Here is a 24,394-nt window from a genome sequence, read left to right as displayed (position 1 = left end):
GAGCAGAGAAAAGCCAAAAGCTGCTATGCGGAAGAGTGGAAAAGGAGAGGTTAGGTCTCTGATACCATGTAGAATCTAATAGATGTAATTTGAGTAACTATATTTCATCGATGCTGAAGTAGGTTTACAGCAGATATATATACAAGAGAGACTTAGAGTCCTATACTAAGTCTAAGTGATTGAACCCTAGATGAGAGGTACAATAGATAATGACAGAGAATAATAATTGGAGTAGGACTCTAAAATTCGGTTGTACACTAACAAATATATGTATATTAATATGCATATATTTTCTTCATATAAAAACAACACCTATACTAACATCAAAGTGGTAAAGTGAAGAAATAAGATAATTAAAATAATCAATACACTAATGAAAACTGAAATTCTAAAATTATTTCATAACTTCTTTTTATAAAATCATATAATAATTTTACAAATAAATAAAATGCATGTAATTGTATAAAATGACCAAAAAATTTAGAGGCCCTAACAATGGAATGTTCGAAACACGTGAGGATCGAACCAATATGAATGGAAAATCCCTCAAAGAATTTAGGGATGGGGATGAAGATAGAGACATTTTGCCTCGAAAACCAAAACGTTGTTGAGAGCAAGGGGTATTATTATGTATCGTGAGAAACGTTGCCTTAACCCTAAATAAATCCTTATGGGCTAAATGTATTATATACTTATAAATAATTGTTATTTATATTATATAATTATAATATCTTACATTAATGTAAAGTTAAGAATGCATTTTCTCAATGTTATAATCTATGTCTTCAATTCACGATGCATGAAAGGACTAGTTTCATATTATTGATATATTTTGACTTTGAAATTTGCGTATTACCACGTTTACTATTATGGATTAACATGCTACCTGTTAATCTTACATCTACATCACTATTAAGATTAAGTTAGTATCATAGGTTGCTTAGTCCATTCTTTAATTATAAGACATAAGTTGACGCCTAAATGTCTCCCCTTAAACCCGATATGGTCCAAGTCTAAACAATTTATTACTGTAATTGACGAAGTTGAAACCTATTGTTATACATATCATATCCAATTCTTCTCAAAATGTGGTGGATTGTTGTTGAGTTTATTGGATAAAAGTATATCTAGATGGTTCTAACGCATGTTATAAGACTCGGTCAATGTCGAAGGGTTTTCATCAACGACTAATTGTTGATTTTTATGATACTTACGGTTTTAGGTTTAAGCTTGCAATCACTTCGACTCTATTGTCTTTTACATTATTGTTTAAATGGAAGGTCCATTAATTTGATGTTTTCAATGTCTTCTTACCTGACACATTTTTAAAAAAGCTTTAAATGGCTCAATCACTGTGATTTATTGGTTTGTCTCGTCTCAATTCGTGTTTGTTAGTTAAGAAATTATTGTAAGGATTAAAACGGAATTTCTTATTAATTCTGAAATAGATGACATGAGCAAAGAGTGATTCTATGTAATCTCGCAAGAGTCATAGGAAATTTACTTAGTGTTATGTGTTTAAAAATAAGAAGAAAAAGAGGAAATATACACTAAAACCTATATCAATTTTTTAGTGGCACAAATAATGTAAGCTCAAATTCTTAATTTTCTTGAGTTTTGATTATATCTATACTTGTCAAATCAAGCATTAAAATTTGTTACCACATGGAAGTGTTGAATCAATCTAGATTTGTTTTTTTGTGCTTTCATTGTCACATCCGTGTCCCTAATTTCAGTTATTATATCCTAATATTATGTTACATTATATTTATTTATTGATTGGAGAGTTAATTGAGTATTATGGATATAGTTTTGAGGCTAATTCCATACTTTAAGTGTAAAATTAAAAGTTTAGGGTAAGTTTTAAAAGAAGTTGGATTTGAAGGGATAAAAAAAAGATGTTTTCCCTTTTTGGGAAGATAAATTACACTATTCTAGAATGTAATTTCGTGGGTCTCAATGGCTGCTACATTCCCCATATCTCATCTTCACCATATTCATCTCATTCTTCTCCATTCATGCACATAATGTACATAGTTTTGATCATTCTTTGATATCTGGAGTTTGCACCATCGGATCGAGCTCATTTTTTTACAGTAACTTCTAGACATCCCAATACACATTGTGGTCGATGTGATTTTGATTTGGAATTTTCTATGATGGGGTCGAGCTAGGCTGATTAGAGGGACAAATTTGAGGTTTAATGTGCTAATTTTCTCAATTATTGCTAATGTAAGTAACTATCAACTACCCTTTTAAGTTTTTATGTTTATATATGTATAAATCACTCTATATTTTCCAGAAATTAATTTTTGTTGTGACTTTTTACCATGCATTTGATTAAATGTGGTTTTTATGATTTGTTTTAATATGAATTTAAACTATGTTCAAGAAAATATAAATATCTATCTTTGCATGTACAATTTCAGCCTATATATATGCATATGTATACATATTTTGGGTTTTTGTTTTGATGAACTTAGTATATTTGATTAATAGTTTTTACAAGATTTGATATTTTGAAGAATATAGTTAAAGAAATGTATATCACTACAAAAAAATTGACTATTGGGGACCATTAAAATTGTCCTCAAAAATCAGAAAAATTGTCCTCTATTCTTTTGGAGACAATTTTTTTCGTCCCCTTGTTCCATCCCCTATGCGAGCGTACCCTATTCTATAGGGGACAAAAATGATGACTAGTCCCCATTTTTTTGAGACAATGGTCGTCTCCATTTTTTGGGACAATTATTGTCCCCATTCTAAGAGACGATTATCATCCTCGTTTTTAGGGACGATTTTCGTCCCGTGTATAGGAGACGATTTTTGTCCCAACTCTTAGAGGACAATTTTTTGTCCCCAAAAGAAGGGGCAATTGTCGTCCCCATGTAAAGGAGACAAATTTTGTCTCTTCATTACGGGACAAATGACATCCCTATGGAAAAGGGACAACATTTATCCTAAAAATTATCATTAGGCGTTTTGACAAAAAAAAAAAACAAGAAGCTAAAAGATATATGAATATTTGGGATTGAAGAGAGCTACTTCAAAATCTCACAACTGCTAAGAACATTTTCATTAGATAAGTGACATGAGAGCTTGATGTCAAAATATTATACAACTGCATAAAGTTGACAATATAAGTGCCTATGTTTAACATCTAAAATCAAAACTCAATTGATCCTAATAGATGAAATTTCGGTATTGAAATATAATAATCCTACATCTTGCTATATAGAATTCTACTCATTCATCAATAGATTTACAATACTTAACAAGATGCATTCTTGAATAATCAATGTCAATTACAGGTTACTAAAGATTCACAATGGATACTATTTTACTAGCAGTGTAATCATTAAGCAAAACAAGGAAGAAACAGTGAATTACCTTGTCATGCATTTCATCCAGCAATGGCTCGTCTGTCCATTTCCTGAAGGAAAATTAACAACCAGCTAACAAAGAAGAACTAGAACATTTAATAATTGTTAGAACTCCAAACATCAAAATACACTGTCAAACCTCATTCATGTCACAAGCCATGTTTTTCAGAGTGCCTAACCCTTCTGCTATGACATCTAAGCCTTGATCCCGCACGAAGTCAGATATATATTATATTGATGAACAACTAACGCCACGTCACCACCAAGAAAAGAAGTTCATACTAATTTCACTGATATGCTCCGACTAAAACTATGGCAGATTGTTGCATTTTAACATATGACAGCAAAATATAGTCTAAAGCGTAGTTCGAAGATAAATAAATGCATAAGCTTGCCTGTTTCACTCTATGTGTCTCGCACTCCTGCCTAAATCAGTCCGACGCTTCAGATTGCTAGAAATATTCATTAATAAAATAATTGGAGAATCATCGTTAATATCATATTCATCAGGGTATACTTCAACAGTCAACTTCAATACAGATTGATAAATTACCATAAGTGGAGTCAAATTTGATTCCAGCATGAGAAGTGGAAGGTGCCCAATCACTAGTTTGTTTAACTGGCCCCGTACTTTCATCTGGTGTTGCTTCAATCCTGTCTTTTAATGCAGAAACTAAATCGCTACGAGCTTTGTTATTCTCTTGAAAGCCTTTTGACCTAGAATAGAGAAATTTAAACTAATTAGCTGCTCCGTTTTATTCTTCTCCGGGGATTTAAAAATTTGCCTGGAGCAATCAAATTTAGGACCACATCCAAACAGAAAATGCCAGAAAACTAGGGGGAAAAAGAAAAGAAAGCTATATGGCAGAACTTTTTGAAGGCAAGTCTCTGTAATTTGGGAATTTCCTCCAGCAATCGAGCCTTTATTGTTCGTATCTCAGCCTTTATAGCAATAACGGTAGCCCTATTTTTCTCCGCTGCTGCCAACTCCGACTTTTACAATAATTTCCAATTTCAGAATTGAGAACAAGTACTTTTGTAGTCCTCTGAAATCTAGCAGAAACAAAGAAAAAAAAGAAGAGGAAGAGGAAGAGGGGATAATTACTTCAATAGTAGCATTAAGGTCAGCCTCAATGATGTTGTAGAGCCGAGCAAAAGCACATTGTGATGCTGGGGTGATAAATCTATGAATGCCGCCAATTTTCATTGATTTTGCAATTACTTCAATCCTTGAAATGGCCTGCAAGCAGTTTTGAACAAAATTAGATCCATTTATATTATCTTTGTAATTTCACATTTCAATTTCACTAGTTATTATTAGTATTCTAAATTGACATCAAATTTTCCCATTCTGACTACAAATCACAATATGTTCATCAAATCCAATAGACTCCGGAGCTCTATAAGAATAATCACAAAACACTTTCAAATTAGTATATTAAAGCGACATGTATCAATATTTTAAGTGGAGTGCAATACACAAATTGGCCTATCAGATTCCAAAGATGAAGGAGCACAATAGCATAATTGTGGACTCAATATATCAATCTGATTGATAATGTTTTCATGTCAACAATAGCATATTAGCTTCTTTCAAATAGGCTTCCCTAGCAATGTAGGAGGTCCATTTGATACTGATTGATGCATTTTTCTAGTATCAGGTGTTTATCCAAGATCATCAAATCCAATAGACTATGGAAGTTCTATAACAACCATCACAAACATGATTACTCATGAAATTAGTCCACGACTTCAAATTAGTTAATAAAACTAGCACGTATCAACATCAAAATGCATCAATTAAAACCAGACATCATCACAACGAATTCAATGACATTTTAAGACCATAAAATGCATCATAGACTAGTCTATAAATGAAAAGAAGGAAACTGAAGCAAGTAACCTATGAAAAGCAGCAAACACGAAAGCATTAATTAGCATATATATAGATAGGAATCCAAACAAGAAAAGGAAAACTGACAATAGGGGCTAGCTCGGATTCAAGCATGCTAGAAAGAGAATCATCCAATGGCCATACAATAACAATAAAATTGTACACCTTTTGGTTCAATTTTTGCTATTGGAACTCTTATAACTAGTTAACCTTAACACAATAGCCATAGTATCAGAAATAAACACTCAAATAGCATGTAAAATTTCCAATCTCTATACTCATATTCATCCTTATCTGTTTTATTGTCAATAATAGATAATGCATAAATAATTTGGATAGAGACCTCTAATTCAGTATAAAATCAGACACTAATTAGGATATTAATCAAATGTTGGCCATGAAAGAAGGTTAACAAATAGTCCTGAGTAACTCAACATACAACAAAAGGAATAAACTAAATGAACTTTTAGAAGAAAGAAAAATACCCAAATCGAGGTTCCTATCTCCGCAAGATTCCTGAAAGTGTTACAGTCGCACTTCATAAAATACTTCGAAGCAACATTATGAACCTAGTAAAACAAAAGAAGGGCAATATATACAACTCTAGTTAGCCAGATGCTAGAAATAAAATTGTGGAAAGAACAAGTCTGAATGTTTAATAAACAAGAAACAAGATGAACCAACAATGACCCATCTTGCCCAACCACTCACCCTATATTCACAGATAGCAACTACCTTCAACACAATGAGGGCATAATTATCTATGTATGGAACTATATCAATATCACCGAAATATTTTTCTTCTTTCTTTAGCTTTATATGTTTATTTCATTTCCATTTAGTTGAATAAAACATGGTGTTCTAGTGATCGGTTAACATTTTCAATTGATAATAATTTTATTACATTTTACTAGTTTATAAAACCAAGCATGAATTCCTTTTCCATCCTCACAAAAGCTAAGAAAGACCGAGCCACTATTTCCACAGATCTTATCAACTTATGATGCATCCAGTTTATACCCACAGCCATCCGCTCTGCAAAATGGATGCCAGCAGAGAGAATGCCAATAAAACGTTCTAGTCAGATCTTGTCACTTACTCGATAAAATTTCCCCTATCGATGCCTCTACTAACAGTTAATGGTTATAGACTAACGTTTATGTTTTATGCCTCCTGGACAGAAAGCTTCGATTTCAAAACCCCAAATTATATATACTTAATCATCTGGATGCATACACTCGGAGAAAAATTAAAATTATCAAAAGCCTAAAATTTATCCAAAACCCCAAATTATATAATACTAAAATAAATTTAACTTAAAATCATAGACGTTAGTAATACAATCAACGAAATCAAGCCTTCGATTTCATGTAATAGTTGAAAAAAATTTGAAAAATTACCTCAATATACAGGAGTTAGATCACATTCATTCCTCGTTCTTGACATGATGTAGCCGTCGTAACCACAACCCCTGCTAACAGGTCTGCCATCAGTTTATACAAAGAAAAAGGAACGAATAAATAAAGGAAAGATTAGAGAGAGGTGATTGGAGAAAGAACCGTGAAGTATACATGGATGAATGAAGAGGGAGGTGATGGTCGTAAACGGACCAAAGAACTAAAATAAGGAGGCGGGAAGCAGAAAGAATCATCTAGGTTAAAAATATTCCATCTCGAGGACATCTTCCATTTCAGATTCAATGTGTTCTTATAGTTAATCTTTAACAAATAATATAGTAATAATAATATATTACAAATACTTTTAGCAATCAATTTGCTAAAAGGGCACTAAAATAGATCCATTAGAGGGAGACAAATACAAAAATAGTGAAACAAATACATTACCTCACTAATACAACAATAAAAGATGAGATACGGAGCTTCTGATTTAGGAATGATGAAATTAAGTAAAGAAAGAATTATGTTCCAAAACAATTTAGTAGCATCCAAATATAAATTGAAGGATATAGTTGCTATTATTGCATACCATCACATGAACACAACAAAATATCCACACGCTAGCAAACTAAGATTGGGGTAAAAAGACTGCCCTCAAATTAAATACCTCTATCTCATTTTCAACAACCAAAAATAGAAAGTTTGTTCAAGCACCTGAATAGATGTAATCTCAAGGTTACATGGATCCTTCATAGTAGCAAAAAACAATATGTTCAATCTACCATGGTACAATTTCTCCTTGACCGCATCAAGCTACTATCTCGACGTGCCAGTCAAAGAGGAGCAGGTCGAGTGAAGAAGGAGAAGTTGAGAGGAATAGCTCCAACTGTTGAAGGGCTACACATACTAGAAGGTCGAAGTTAAGACGCGAGGACGAATAGCACTACAGTTTTTTTATTAGAGCCATGCCGGAATTTGAACTGGAACAGGGGAAACAGCTATTAGCAAAACTATTTAAACTATACTGAATTAAATTTTGTACAAAGGAATAACCATAATTTGGCCGACTTCAGTAGGATTATAGGTTCATAATTGGCAAATATCAAATTCATATATGCTTAAGAAGGAGGAAATAATGAATGTATAAGAAAATATTAGAATGTGGCCAGTGAATCTGCTAAGTATAAAGTTTATTTTACATTTATAGGAGGATCTTATGAGCTCCTTCAAAAAGTCTAATCTAGATCCTCTACATCTTATGCAGAGGTAGGTAATACAAAGAAAGAACCTCTATATATATATATATATAGGAATGTATAGTTTAAGCATACCACTGTGTAAAAAAGAAGAAATTAAGAAATTAACCATACCATCTAGAATTCTGAAAATTCAAGAAGTTTGCACACTCAAACAAGGCCTTAGTTGTCATCCCCTTTTCCAACCTCCAAATGTTCAGTAATGGCAACTTCAGTATTCTGCTTATTGGAAAAAAAAAATTAACGTTTTTATAAGGCTCGTTCTGTGATTCTGTTAAATCTTTGCTAATAACATCACGAAATCAATTCTTCAAATTAAAACAAAAACCCTAACATGCGATTGACCCAAAATTTGTTCAAAACCCTAAAAAAATCAATTCATAAAATTAAAAAAACAAAAACCTGTTGTGCCACAAACAGCTTCGGTCGTTAGAGTCACCAGAGATACTAGTAGAGGTGTGCCTAGCGGTAGACTAGAGAAGAAGGGAAGAAGACAGAAGGTTCAGGGAAAGGGAAACAGGGAGAGCGCGAGCTTAGATTGAGGGAGCGAGACGAGTTTGATCGCAGAGAGAGAGAGGCGGTGGAGAACTTGTCTACAAGAGAGGGATTTTCAATTTCACAATTTTTATTTTACTGAATTTCTTTGATTTTGCTTTTGGGGGGAGTTGTTCCCGCTGATTATTTTGGGACACTTAATGGAGAGATATTTTTATATAAACACTTGTCAATTTAAATTTGTCCCGTATTCTCACGTTAAAAAGAATTGGGCACTATATCATCCTTTGTCTTCCTTACAAATTTAACAATATAATTTAATTGTCTTTAACTATTTGTACCCAAAACTCAATTTTCTTGTAGTATATTAAGCCTTATTGAAGTTAATTGATGCACAAAGGTATATATATATATATATATATTATTTCGATTTTTTTGGATTTGAGTATACTTGGTATTTTGATGAATTTGAATATATTGGGTTAATATTTGTATAAGAATTGATATTTTGAAGGATTGATTTGAGGAAAAGTACTTGAAAAACTCTATGATGTTGATTTATGAGTTATATATATATATTTACATATATATATTTCTGATTTTAGTTATATTAAAGAAGTATTGGATTTTAAATGATTTTGTATTTTGAGCAATTCTTAGAGAATATTTGAATAATTGTACTTCTTTTGTGGAGGCCAAATAGTTTATGGTTATGCAATAATTATGAAAAGAGATTTGAGCATGCTATAATTTTATGATATAATATTTTTAGTATCCATCAAGAGTAATCCGGATAGGTGGTTTTATTAAAGTCCGTATTTAGTGAGAAATACGGTCTGTGTACACAGTGGAAAGACCTATCGGGTATGGCAAAGAAGTGTTGAGTAAGACCATGCAGAATAGGCAAATTATGAGATATCTCGATTCTATTATATTGTGGGGATTGATACATACGGGGATTATCTCTCGGATGGATACAGTTGATGAAATATATATTGAGGTACAGTTTATAAAGTATTTTATTAAGATACAGTTTATGAAGTATCTATTGAGATATGATTTGTGATGAATTTATTGATATACAGTTTGTGTTGTGTTCATCGAGATACGATTTGTGAAGTATTATTGATATACGGTTTATGAAGTAACTATTGATTTATGGTTGATTTGAGTAAATGTTTAATTGCAAACCTATTGATTTTGTTTAGTTGACATTTTAAACAAATAAATATATATAACTATTTTGAATACAAATTTTGTATTAAGTATTTTAATACAGTTTTACAATGTGTGATATTTGAGAAATAATGCTTATAACAAGCTTATGATATTTTAAAGCACATATTTGGTTAAAAGTACTATTTTGAGAATTTTATTATGATTTAATCCATAAAGTGTTCATTTTTAAGAATATGAATTTTATATGATGCATTTTGAAAATTAATATATATATATATATATATATATATATATATATATATATATATATATATAGCTATTTTGAGTATAAGTACTTTATGTAGTTGATAATTGCTTACTGAGATTTTTGTCTCACATTTTCAAATGTTTTAATATTTTTAGGTGAAAGTACAGGATATAGAGAAGATTACCGACCGATTAGGCGAGGATTGGAAGTTATTGCTTATTGTTAGAATTATCATTAGAACCTTAGTATTTCAATTGTAATATGATGAAGTTGGTAAATATGTTGAGGTTTTTGAATGACTAATGTAGTAGGAATATTGATTTATTTTATGCTATATCTAAGAGAAATTCTTGAAAGATGTGATATTTATGATATTTGGGTAATTTGGAGACTACTAAGTGTTGATTGTGATATTTTTATTTCACGTCCGATGCCGATTGAGGTCGTTTAGGGTCGGGGTGTGACATTCATACAACATGGGAAAAGGTTATTATTAGGGAAAAAGTAAAAAAAAAAACATGTGGTTTTAAAGATTGCAAGTTTAAAAACTGTAGTATTTTTCTAGACAAATTAGTACCCAAATTTTGATATGTTATGAAATTGGAGATTTTTCATCACACCGTTAATTGCTCGAGGGCATTTTTGTCCATCCACTTTTCAATCCCTATTGGAACATGATTCTTCGTCAATCCCCTTCAAACGTTTCTCTTTTTCTTTATATCTTAAACCTAACCACGTGATTCTTCATCTTCTCAATATCATTATTCATCTTCTCAATTTGACTATAGCATAGAAAAGATAGATTAAGGTGTTGTTTGATAAAACTGAAAATTAAGTGCTGAAAAAATAAGTACTGAATTTTAAGTGCCGAAAATAATGAGTGATATAATTATTATAAAAATATTAGTTGATAATGTTTAACTTAAAATGTTAAGTTAAATATTTTGACTTACCAACATAAGTGCTTTTTAACTTAATTTATTAAATTAAGCGATGAAGAAATAATTATTATCAAACGCACTTAAATTAAATAAGTGCTTAATATTTTAATTTAAGTAATTAAGTGACTTATCAAATAAGGCCTAACTCAAGTTCTCATAGTTCAAACATGGGTGTGAATTGTGTTTGCAAAGAAAAATAAATTTGAAGTTGAAGGTGATGACTTGTGGAGAATTTCCGATTAACTTCCGTCTCTGTGGGGGGCGTCGTTGGGTTCGACGGGGGGAAGCTCCGATGCCAAAGTCAGTAAGGAAGAACAAGAGAGCAAACTGAATTGACAAAGGGTAAGTGAATGTGTACCTTGATAGCCTGAGACATAGGCTATATATATAGTCATGAAGTTGTAACTTTCAGTAACTAGAAAGTCTCCATTAATGTCCCATTAATGGCGGTTACTGGTTACCTTTAAGTTGGCGGTTAGCTAATTGATAGCTCATTAATGGTCTTTATTGCTGGATCGGCCCAGCCGTTCTAATGGCGGATTGAGTGTTTATGGAGATTCGCCTCACAGGTTCGCCCGCGGGTCTCTTTTGGTGAGTCCTTGGTGATCCGCCCGTCGGATCTCTTTGTTTCAATACGCCGTGGTATTCCCGTATCAGGTGACCAACACGTGGCGTTCTTAGGCGAATATCTCTTTTGATCCTTGGGATAATATCACAATGTTATCAGAAGCCCCCCCCCAAAGTTCCTTTAAAGTCCTTTAGGGCTTTTGAGCTTCTTTGCGCGTCGTCATGATTACCTGCATTAATGTTCACTCTGTTCGATGCCAATCGTGGGGTGACACGTGTGACAGGCGCACCACCCGAGGAAAGAGAAGACGCCTTCTTCATTTTTCCTTTTCTCTTTCTTCCTCATTCGTTTTTCCCCTCCATTTTTCTTTGCGCCTTCTTCGTAGAGCTTCTTCGGAGTTTCAGAATCCCTTAAGCTTTTATTTTTCATGTAAGTTCATCTTTTCATTCTATATATTGTTTTTTTGAATGTTTAGAAGCTCTTCTTTATCCTCCGGGTCAACCTCTGAACTTTTTAATTTGACCTCTCCCTCTGAAATTGTAATTAGTTGGACCTCTTCTTCGTCGGAAAATTCTCTTTCCTCCGAAGGTACGGTTAACTCCGATTTAGCTGAGTTGCTCGACTCGGCGTGTAATCGCGGTCGGACTCGTTTAGGTAGTAGTAGTCAAAACCTTTATGTTCCTATCACCGGTATTGCTCCGGCCATAGATTCTAGGCGATTTTCCAGGATGGCGGCCTCTTCTTCCGCTCCGCCTAGGAAAAAGGCACCTCGTGCGGAGTCTACCTCCTCTCGCATGAGTGCCGCGGATCTAGCAGATCTGGCGAGTAGATTCCCATGGATAAATAACTACCAGACCCAACTGGCGGATGCTCATCAACGACCCGCCTGTCCGCCAAGCGGATTCTTGTCTGTGTACTGTAGTCACGTAGAAAGAGGATTCCGACTGCCTCTTCCCAAGATGATGGCGGACATCCTTGCTTACTTTGACATTACTGCTAGCCAATTACATCCAAATGGCTGGTTAGATATTGCTTTAGATTGTTACCTTGCCTCGAACTTAGGGGTAATATACACTCCTCGTATCTTTCGAGCTTTTCATAAACCGTCGAAGCGAAAGTCTGAGTCTTTCCTCACCTTTGCAAAGTTTGGAGTGTATTCGCCGTTTAGTGGCAAAATGTCCAACGTCCATTGTTGGGATGAAAAATTCTTCTACGTAAAGATAAACGAGGGCGAATCTCTAGGCTTCCCAACATTCTGGAATCCCAAACCTTTGCACATGGCGGGAGATATGCGTATATTGACGAATAGTGATGAGGTAGTGGCGGAGCTCATGAAGAGTGTCAAGGCGGATGCCTGGACATACGCTGACGCCTTAGACTTCATGATGAATGATATTCCCCTGATTCGCCGAGAAGGGGACAAGTTTATTTACTCGAAGATTGCTCAGTTTGATCAAGGTAACTTTGTGTTTTCTTTGAACCTTGATCGCTTTATTGTTCTCTTTTGCAGGGGTTTATCTAAGGCCCATCACGCTCTTGCAGAGAAGCACAGAAAGTTGAAGGAAGATGAGGCTCGCAAGAAAGAGCAGGCGGCGGATCCCCAAAAGGGTGCAGGGAAACGCCTGGCGGATACAATGGTCGATCCGCCTCTGAAAAGGAGGAAGCCTGCAGCTTCTGGCGGTCAAAAGTTTATGACGGATGCCATGAAATCCGCCGCATCTTCGATGGAGGAGGAACAGGCAAGTTGTTCTTACTTTAATCTTTTTACCATACTTTGGATCTAAGTTTTGATCCTCTCATCTTCATGCAGACGGCGAAGCCGGACCTAGGCGGTTACTGGTTCGCCAAGTATGGTACCAGGGGATCCTTGAGAAATGAATCTGTTATTAATGACCTGGACGAGGCTCTAGGTCAGTTGGGCGAGGTACAGAAGAACCAAAATCAGATCCCAGGATCAGCCCATGTTCAAATGGGAAAGATTGAGCTTCTAACGGTTAGTTCCTTCTGGCCGTTGGCTATAAGTGATCCCCTTTTGATAGCTTTTGAATGAATTGTTTCGTCTTAACAGATGTATACTCGCTTACGCGCTATGGAAGCGGAGCTCCTTCAAGGTGTAGCGGATAAGGCTACTATAGAAAAGTTGGAGAAAGAAGTTGCTGACGCCAACGCGAAAGCCGCGTCCGCCATTGCCCTCAAGGATGCCGAGATCCAAAAGCTGAAGGAGAAGATTGAAGCAGGTGCTAAGGAGCATGAGGATGCTTTAGGAGATGCAGAGTACATGGCTGGGGAGCAAGCTTTTTATTACGGTTAGCTGATCATGGCGTATTTCCAGCTGGCGTATCCCGAGGTCGATTTTACAGATCCGCAGTTCGCCATTCTGGACCCAGATGATGTCCTCAAATATAACAAAATCATGGACATCAAGGACCACCTCCGTGATTACGTTCGGAAATGGATGAAGGGACCTGTCGAAGAAAGCAAGCCTTCCGCCAATGTCAAGCTAGTGGACCTCGAGGAAGTACCTCCAAAGGCGGGTCAGGAGCCGATAACTGATGGCACCCTTCTTCCTGAGGGAACACCTTAGGAAGTCTCCTTGGTGGGTGTATCTGGAGCTGTTGAGAAGGAAGCTTCTCAAGCAGGTGCCTCAGGCGAGAAAAATGCTAAGGAGAATGCTCCTGTCAATGTTTAGTCTTGTTGTTTGTAAAACTTAAGTACAATTGTTTAATCCTTACGGTTGTTATTTATTTTACCTTTACATTTGCGTAAGTAAATATATAAGCTTTTAGGATTTATTTTGGAGTAGGTGGCCAGCTATACTCCATTGTGCGAACCTTTGTGAAGGTTTGAAGCTGTTTTATTCCTTTAGAGGAAGTAAAGCTGCCTTTAGGGATCAACTTACTACCTGTCTTTGAGGTGAAGCGATCCGCCTTTAGGACTTGTGAACCCTTCTTTGGGAAGGGTGCAAGAGAGTGTAAAGACCTTGCGTCCAAGGAATGTTTTAACTCTATCTCGAATGGTAATCATCTAAAGATGGATCCACCCATGAGATTGTTCTCCTATCTTTGAGGAGAAAAAATAGCTATGAGATAGCAGTACTTTTTAGTGTGGGAAGCGTTGGATGCCCCCCTTCTTTTTGAGACTGGAATATTTATATTGCTGCAAGAAAATACTTAAAAAGAATATGGACAATAGAACAATTGCTTTTTATTGATAGAAGATACGCTTTATTACAGCAAGCGGGTCTCATATGTGAGCCTCATTAAAACCTTTAATAAGAAAAACCTCATGGGAAAAAAGCTTATTAAAGGAAAAAGAGTACTCAAGACCTTGTTTACATTCTATTTTCTGGCGAAGTATTTGCGGAGATTTTGGAGATTCCAAGTGCACGACAATGTATTTCCTTCCATGTCTTGAATCTTAAATGTGGCGAACCCAATCTTGTCCACTATTCGATATGGACCTGTCCAGGTGAGCCCTAGCTTGCCCTTCCCTTCTCTAGATTGGATTTTGTCGGCCTTGCGGAGCACGAGATCTCCCACATTCAGGTCTACAAGTTTGGCGTTTTTGTCATGATAAGCTGCGATCCGCTGCTTGTACGCCGCCATACGTACATATGCCTTGTCTCTCCTATCCTCCACTTGATCAAGACTTTCTTTCAATCTCTGACTGTTTTCATCCTCGCAATAGAATGCAACTCTGTCACTTGGAACCAATATCTCGACTGGGATTACAGCTTCCACGCCATGAAAGAGGGCGAATGGGGTTTCGCCTGTGGCCGTTCGAGGAGTAGTACGATACGCCCATAACACGCTTGTTAACTGATCCGCCCATTTCTTATCATGCTCACCCAGTCTTTTCTTTATTCCCTTTATGATTGTCCGATTCGTGACTTCGGTCATACCGTTGGATTGTGGGTAATATACGGAGGCGAATCTGTTCAGAATGCCCAATTTTTCACAGAAAGCTTTGAACTCACTACAGTTGAATTACGTTCCATTATCAGTGATGATCGTGTGTGGAACTCCGTATCTTCCCACAATATTATCTTTGATGAACTCCACCATTCGTTCAGCATTGATGGAGGAGACAACTTCAGCCTCTACCCATTTAGTGAAATGGTCTACTGCCACTACCACGTACTTCCTCTGTCTACGAGTAGGAGGAAATGGTCCAACAATGTCAATTCCCCAGACAGCAAAGGGTCGACCTTCGATGATGGGCCTCTAGATATGTTTGATGGTATGAGATTCATTCGCATGAATCTGACAACTATGGCAAGATTCCACCAGTTTCTGTGCATCAAGTTCCGCTGTGGGCCAATAAAATCCTGCTAGCCTAGACTTCTTCAAGATGGAAGCGGATGCCTCATGGGCTCCACATGTTCCCTCGTGCAGCTCCTTGAGAACCTGTTGTCCCTCTTCTGGCAAAATGCATTTTAACCAAGGGTGGCTAAAAGATTTTCTGTAGAGGCAATCATTTATCATGGAGAAATAGGCCGCTTTCCTGACTATCCGCCGAGCTTCCTCCTTGTCCGTAGGTAGTGCTCCATCTAACAGATACTGGCGGATGGCCGACCTCCAATCACCTTCTACTGTCATGAGTAGGGATACTTCCTCTGAGGCGAAGGCCGGAGCTGCTTTAACTTCGAATGGACATTATGGATCCGCCCAGTTCTCCTTGCTGGAAGCCATTTTAGCTAGATGATCTGCTTCGGTGTTTGATCCGCGAGGTACATGGATCAACTCCCATTTAGTTTCTTTGGCTTTAAGGTGATCCAGCAATTTTTTAACTTCAGCAACGTATTTGGCCAAAACGTCATCCTTTACCTCGTAATTTTTGATCACTTGGTTGACCATCAACTTGGAGTCACTATAGATCATGATCCGCTCGGGAGTAATTTCTTTCAGCAGACGCAGTCCTAATATTAAGACCTCATACTCTGCTGCATTGTTGGTTGCAATAAAATCCAATTTTGCTGCGTACCGTAGTTTTATATACTGGGGACCTATGATTACGATGCCTATACCAGCTCCTTCTGCCGAGGAGGCTCCATCTGTATACATCGTCCATTCTTCGACTTGAGATTTATGGAGATTCATCCCCTCTTCAGTGAATTCATTCACAAAGTTTGCCAAGACTTGACTTTTTAAGGCTGATCTGCTCTCGTATCGTACATCAAATTCTCCAAGGCGGATTGCCCACTCCATCAATCTCCCTGAAGTTTCTGGTTTTTGCAATACCTTCCTCATGGGTATATTTGTTCGGACTATGACAGTATGAGCCTAGAAGTAAGGCCTAAGGCGGATTGCTGTGGTGACAACGGCCAGAGCCATTTTATCGAGTTTGGAATATCTGGTTTTAGCATCCTTTAATACTTTGCTCACGTAATAGATTGGATACTGCTGGCCATCCTCTTCCCTTATCATGACCGTGCAGACAGCTTTATCTGTGACTGAGACATACATATAAAGATTCTCACCTTTTAAGGGCCGACTCATCAAGGGCGGTTCTGTGAGAAACCTTTTGATTCCTTCGAAGGCTTTTTCTCAATCCTCATTCCATTCAAACGCCTTTTGCTTCTTGATCACCTCATAGAAGGGCTGGTATCTACGGGCTGAACATGAGATAAACCTGCCCAAGGCTACGATCCGCCCGTTAAGGTGTTGCACTTCCCTGATATTCCGTGGCGCTTGCATCTCCAGGACAGCTTTGATCTTGTCAGGGTTTGGGCTCACTCCTTTCTGGCTAATCATGAATCCCAAGAACTTTCCATACATTGCACCAAAGGTACATTTTTCCGGGTTCAGTTTAATATTGTGACGTCGGAGTACGCCCAGTACCTCTCTTACATCATCTGCATGCTTTTCCACAATGGTACTCTTGATGATCATGTCATCTACATAGACGGAGTAGTTATCACCTTTGCTTTCCGCGAATATTTTGTTCATCATCCGTTGATAGGTTGCACCTGCGTTCTTAAGCCCAAAGGGCATGACTTTGAAGCAATAAGTGGCTTGGTGAGTCACGAACGAGGTCTTGATTCTATCTGAAGGCTCCATTGGGATTTGGTGATAACTCGACTTTACGTTAGTGAAGGAGTACATAGCGTGTCCCGCGGTTCCATCTACGAGGATATCAATACGCGGCAAAGGGTAGTTGTCTTTTGGACAAGCTTTGTTGAGATCTGTAAAGTCAATACATATGCGGTATGATCCGCCCGCTTTTTTGACTAGAACTACATTCGCCAGCCATTGTGTATAAAGTACCTCTTCAATGGCATCCGCCCGCTGGAGCTTGGTGATTTCTTCCTCTATCACCTTCTACCTTTTAAGGCCATGGTTTCTCCGTTTTTGGGCAACCGGAACCGCGTCCTTGTCGATGTTGAGTTTGTGAGTGATTACATCTGGACTAATCCCGGGGAGGATCTCATATTTCCATGCAAAGACATCTTCTGCCTTATAGAGGACCTCGATGATTGCTTCCTTAATTTCCTCCTTGAGCCCTTTCGCCATCCGTACCTGCTTTTCATCCGCCATGAGGTACATCTCTGTTTCGCCCAAGGCCATTGTGACGAGTTCTTCCTCCTCCTCATCTTTAGACTGGGGGCAGATCATTAAAGATGCCGAATACGTCTCCTGAGCTACCTTTTGGCTTCCTCTGATCATTACACCTCCCTTGGTCGTGGGGATATAAAGAGTTAAGTGGTGTATAGAGATAAGGGCTGCTGCTTCAGAGATAAAGGGTCGCCCAAGGATAATATTGTAAGCTAACTGGCCGTCCAGGATAGAAAATTCCAGATCGCCTTTCCAGACTTGATCTTCATCTGTTAACTCGCAATCTAGTGTTACCTGGCCTTTTGTTTGGATGGTATGTCCTGTCACTCCCAGGATGTCCACTACGGTGGTTTCCACTTGGATTGGGTCGACCATAAGCTTGGCAAATGCTCCTCTTGTGATGACATTGCACGAACTCCCGGTATCGATCATCACTCTTTTCATCTCCCAGCCTTCCACCATCATAGTAATGACCAAGGCATCCGCATGAGGAGAGATCTCTGGGCCAACATCTGCAAAAGGGCGATTAAGTGATGCCTTGTCAAGAGCAGTGCTTCTTGCCTTTTTCAGTACAGGTTGGTACCCAGGTCCACCTGCTATGACATTGATGGTCCTTTTTCCTTTCTTCTTCGGATCATCTCTGGATCTCTCACCATCTCCCTTCTTGCCATCGTTTTGGACGAACCGGTCCAATTTGCCTCTCTCGATGAGACGTTATATCTCTCTGGCTAACTCCCAACATGCGTCTGTGTCATGGCCATTTTTCCTGTGATATTTGCAATAATTTTTGGGATTTTTCCCAGTGTTAGTGTGCTCCCCCCTCTTTTGGTTCGGGGTATGAAATTCTCCGCTTGTGCTGGCTGTTCTCTATCCATATTAGCACTTCGCTTTTAGAGGCATTGAGAGGTGTGAATGATGTGACAAATGTCGATTTATTCTTAGAACCCCTTCGCCGGTTTCTAGAGGAGGAATCCTGGTGCTTGTCCTTCTCTCTATCTCGGTGGCGAGATTCGCCTTTGTCCTTTCTAGGCGGAGATAGTGATTCGCGGCGAATGTCGTCTACCTCCATAAAATCCTTGCACCTTTCGATTAATTCCGCCATATCACGGGGCTTTTTACGAATTAAATCTTCTTGCAAGCTTTTACATGTGGTGTTCTTTGCTAGAGCTTCCGTCGCCATGGAGACATCCACATCGACAATTCGTATGCACAATTTGTTGAAATTGTCTACATACTCTCGAAGGGGTTCGTTCGCCTTCTGCTTCAATTCGAAAAGCTTTCGTGATTTGACCACTAGAGGTATACATCCGGCGAATTTTGCACAAAACTGCCTACTTAATTGATCCCAGCTATCGATTGACCCAGGAGGTAAAGATTGGAACCAATCATAAGCGGGGCCTCCTAAAGTGGTGATAAACATCCGGCATAAGACTGCTTCACTAGCACGGTTAAGGCTGAGCAACATTTGATACTTTCTTGCATGAGCCTCCGGGTTGTCCGCACCCGTGTAGACGGGTATATTAGGTATTTTTTGATGCCTCTCCGTTTCCTCCGCTTCGATCCACGTTGTAAAGGGCGAATCACGATTGGCGAATGGATTATGTCGGGCATCCTCTTCATTAATGCGGAGCACCGCAGCTCGAACTCGATCATCAAAATTCTCCAGCCCTGCCCTGGGGCGGCCTTTTCGTGGCGATCGACTTGGAGGTCTCCTACGGGGAGATCTACTTAGAGAAAATGACGAGCTGGAACCAGATGACGGATCTGATGGCGAACGTCCGTCTCCACCACCATGTCCGCCACCACCTTATCCTCCACCTCCTTGCCCGTTACCACCTTGTCCTCCACCTCATTGGCCACTACTGCCTCCATGATCTCTAGAAGGAAGGTGCCTACCCTCTCCTTAGTGTGGCGGTGGCTTATCTGAATGGGGCGTCTCTATTGGCCTCTTACTTTGTCTACGACCAGTAGATGGGGGTGATCTACCCCTACGGGAGGATTTTGGTCTCCGGGGCGAAGGTGATTTCGACCGCCTACTTTTCTCCTTTCGGCGCTTTTTGTGCCTTCGGCCTTCCAATCCGCCCTCAGGGAGAATCGACCGCGGGCGGCTTGGATTACCTGATCCGCCCAGATTCATCCTTTGACTTCCACCTGCTTCATCAGAAAATAATTTCCGATTGAGTGGCGGGTTATTACCAGCTACGGTAGTAGTCACCATGGAATCCGTGGGTTGAGCTTGGAGGAATGAAGAATCATGGGCGCCAGATCCAACAATGGCTTGTTGTCATTGAGATGACGTAGGGTTGGTGCACCGAAGCTCTGGTACTATCATGAATGACCTTAGGCATCTCTCCATATCAGGGCCAAACGCTCTTCCTATGGCTCCCGCACACGTTTCAACGAATGCATCTGGCAACAGACTCCTTCCGTCCTGAGTTGCCGTAGTACTCCCATCAACGCGTCCAGCGCTTGATTCAGGTTGGCTTGAGGGTGTTGCCAAAGGTGTTTCAACCCTTGAGGAGGGGTTCTGTTCTCCATTTGTCATATCTTTTTTAATGTGAATGGAAACCCTTTATTTGATTAAGGATTCCACGTTCACCGCACCAATTGATGACTTGTGGAGAATTTCCGATTAACTTCCGTCTCTATGGGGGCGTCGTTGGGTTCGACGGGGGGAAGCTCCGATGCCAAAGTCAGTAAGGAAGAACAAGAGAGCAAACTGAATTGACAAAGGGTAACTGAATGTGTACCTTGATAGCCTGAGATATAGGCTATATATATAGTCATGAAGTTGTAACTTTCAGTAACTAGAAAGTCTCCATTAATGGCGGTTACTGGTTACCTTTAAGTTGGCGGTTAGCTAATTGATAGCTCATTAATGGTCTTTATTGGCGGATCGGCCCAGCCGTTCTAATGGCGGATTGAGTGTTTATGGAGATTCGCCTCACAGGTTCGCCCGCGGGTCTCTTTTGGTGAGTCATTGGTGATCCGCCTGTCGGATCTCTTTGTTTCAATACGCCGTGGTATTCCCGTATCAGGTGACCAACACGTGGCGTTCTTAGGCAAATATCTCTTTTGATCCTTGGGATAATATCACCAATTAACTTGACGAACATGGTAAGTTTAATAACTATGAAAATCATATAGAAGTTTCATATATGGAATTGTGACTAATTGTAAGATTCGAAAATCGTAGTGGAAAGGAAGGGGACAACCGTGTAATCAAAAGGTCAAAATCATAGTTCTCTCTTAACTTATAAGTTTTTCCTCTGTTCTTGTTATAAGATGGGTTTTTAATTATATTTTTTTTATATTATATATTGACTACATTTTGAGTTTTCAATCTAACATAAGATTATTTATTTAATTATTGAGTTTAATGTATACATTTTAAATTTTTCCTTGTGTTTTTAAAATGGCTAATCTTATGGAATTAATGCTTCATCATTGAGGTAATTGGTTAACCAATGAGAATGAATTAGTGTACGATGGGGTGAATTTGTGACTATTACTCCAGATATTGATGTTATACCATACTTTGAGTTGTTCGGATATTTCAATTATCTAAGGTACAAAGATGGATGCCGAGTATGTTATCAAAAGACTCGTTATGGCCAGGTAAATTATGAAGAAATGTTCAATGATAATAATGTTCAAGACATGTAGACTTGCCACTATAATTGCACACAGATACACATTTACTATATGGGGGAAATTAATAATGTTGAAGAAGTGGAAAGCAATTAGGGATGCTAGTGATGGTATAAGGGATTGTATGAATGGTGACGAGTGGCAAGATGTTATAGGAGATAATCAGAATGGTGATGAGAGACATAATGTTGGTGAAAGGGAAAATCTCACTAATTTAAGCGAAGATTCTACAAATAGTGATTATAATGTGAGCAAAGATCATGTTTCAGAGATAGAGACTGAATCAGATTTGAGCAAGGCAAGTTATTGTATGATGACTTTGAAGGTTCAGATGGTGACATTGTCAATCAAACTGATATTGATGGTGAAATTGGTGAACTTCAAAATGCAACTCAATTTAGTCTAATAGGAAATGGAGAGAAACAAGGTGGAGATTTGAATGAAGATGACATGAGAACGTTTGATGAAGTTACGAGGGACTTTGATGATGATTTACTTAGTTTGCAAGGATCTGACACTGAAAGGCAAGCAGAAAATGTTGAATATAATGAGCAAAATATTGAATTATGTACTAGAATGAGATTTATAGGGCCATATGTTTTTAAAAAAGTACTTAAAGAATGGGTTATTAAAAAAGGTTTCGACTATGTATACAAGAAAAAATTGCAAATCCATAACCAGTGTCGCATGCGATGATAAGGAGTAATGTAGCTTCAAAGTTTGGGCATCAAAATTGAGGGATAACTTAACATTCCCAATCAAAACTTTCTACCTAGTACACACGTGCCCAAGGCAATACACAAATGCCTTATTAATTTTGAATATATCTTTGACAATTATATGGAAGATTTAAGAGAGAATCCTATTGAAACACCTTTCCACATGATTTTGATTTGACAAAATTATTTAAGTTAATCCCATGATTAAGATAATTAAATTTAAGTGCTTTGATTTAATTGTACTAATGTGTTTGTTCAGTGTTGAGTATATTAATAAATGAGAACAGTAATAAAAAATAAGACAGAACGAAGTCAGCATGAGCCACAGAAGCTGAGTAGAACACAACTCAGCATCATAAAAGAAAAGTCTTCTTCAGAAAAAACGCTTGAAGGCGAAGCCGACCGAAGAAGCTGAGTAGAACGTAACTTAGCCCCATCAAAGGAGATCTTAAAGGCAACGTCAAACAAGTCAAGCTGAGTGTTCATCAGGACAGCACCAATGATCCGTTGACTAGAAGACAAAGTCCGACAAAGGTCTGCACCAATTCAGAAGCCTCGGAATCACACCAAGAGACCTTTTCAAGATGCATGGATCACCTAGCATTTGGCAAGAAGACAAACCTGGCACTAAAAGATGAAACCTAGCGCAAAAAGACGAAACTGGCAAGCCTGACGCCTGCTAAATTCAGACGATAGGATTGGCCTGCAATTCTGAATGCTGGCTAATGAATGATGCAAGAAGACCGTTTGAATTCAACGGATATGTCCGAATTCAAATCATTAAAGCTTCAGATATTGCTATAAAAGGACAAGTTCTTCACTTGGATCCTTTGCCGAATTACAAAAGAACAAAAGACAAGCAAAATCTTCACTAAGTTAAAAGATCCAAAAGAGAAGCTGTCTGATTAGAAAAAGCAAGATTCTTACACCCAATTTCCAATCATTGTGTAAAAGTCTAGAGTGAATTTGTATTCATTTAAAGTGTTCTTCATTTAGAGAGAACAATCTTGTATCAATTGTACAGGTTAGAGGAGTGGAGCTGAGTACTCGGTTTTAGTACTCAGTGGTAGAGAAAATCTGAGTGTTCGATTATAGCGCTCAGTAGGATTGAGTAGACGAATAGAGGACGGTACTCTTGCATACTCAATTGCTTTGTAAAAGGTTTGTGCTCTACCTTTAAAGAGCTCAGTAGTGGATTGAAAAAGCCTGGAAGGATTCTGGGGACTGGACATTGGCGGTGAGGCCGAACCAGGATAAGACTGTTGAGTAATCTCTAACTCTTTTCTCTTGATATATATGTATGTGTTGCTTGCTTAAATTACTCAGTATATAATTTGTATAAGCCGACGCCGAGTAATCAAAGTGCTGAGTTGGAAGCTGACCTAAAGTGTTATCTCCCAACTCACAATTGAAACAGCTCTAGTCAGTATCTGATTAAAGCTGTCTCACACTTCACTCAGCCTTGCTGACCTAAAGCTGAGTTAAATTATCAAACATTAAATTAAGTCAGCCTTATTAAGCAAAAAAGTTATATTAGTTCCTAACCCCCCATTTGGAACTAATCCTATTACATTACACGGGACCAACAAATCCAAATTGGGTTGGATGCAATGGTGAAAAAGGTAAAAAAGGATTCTGGAGTAGAGGTAATAGTGTCAAAGCGTTATAGAGCAAGAAAAAGATCTTCACTGATATTCCCATATTTATTGCATCTATAACATTGTATACCACTCCTACTGTCTCTATCTCGTCCATGACCTTTGTCTCCACCGATATGCACCTCTTCTACATTCGTTCCATAGTGCTTTTCTAACATTTTCTGATTGGAGATAATCCCCTTCACATGAAATGCCTTTGCTTCATTTGTCTCAGTGGACCAGTTCATCCTTGCTCCATAAGCTTGCAAAGAGCCCATTTGTTCATCAAATGATAAAATCGATGGGTCCTTAGATTCCTCAATTGCAGCTACCACATTATCAAACTTAGGAGTCAAACTTCTAAAATTTTTTACAACAACAGTTTGATCAGTTATTTGATCTCCATATGATCTTATTTGAGAGATTATTGCCATTGCTCTAGACAAAAAATCTTGCATTGATTCATTACTTTT

The 24,394-nt window shown here is 38.0% G+C and overlaps 1 pseudogene; it reads right to left on the bottom strand.

The window, feature by feature from the left end:
• Positions 1-3,315: 3,315 nt before the first annotated feature.
• On the bottom strand, positions 3,316-11,595 carry LOC136217196 (syntaxin-71-like; annotated as a pseudogene).
• Positions 11,596-24,394: the final 12,799 nt, after the last annotated feature.

This window comes from Euphorbia lathyris, chromosome 2 (assembly GCF_963576675.1).
Source record: "Euphorbia lathyris chromosome 2, ddEupLath1.1, whole genome shotgun sequence".
Classification (NCBI taxonomy): domain Eukaryota; kingdom Viridiplantae; phylum Streptophyta; class Magnoliopsida; order Malpighiales; family Euphorbiaceae; genus Euphorbia; species Euphorbia lathyris.
This window is presented reverse-complemented; position numbering and strand designations above follow the sequence as displayed.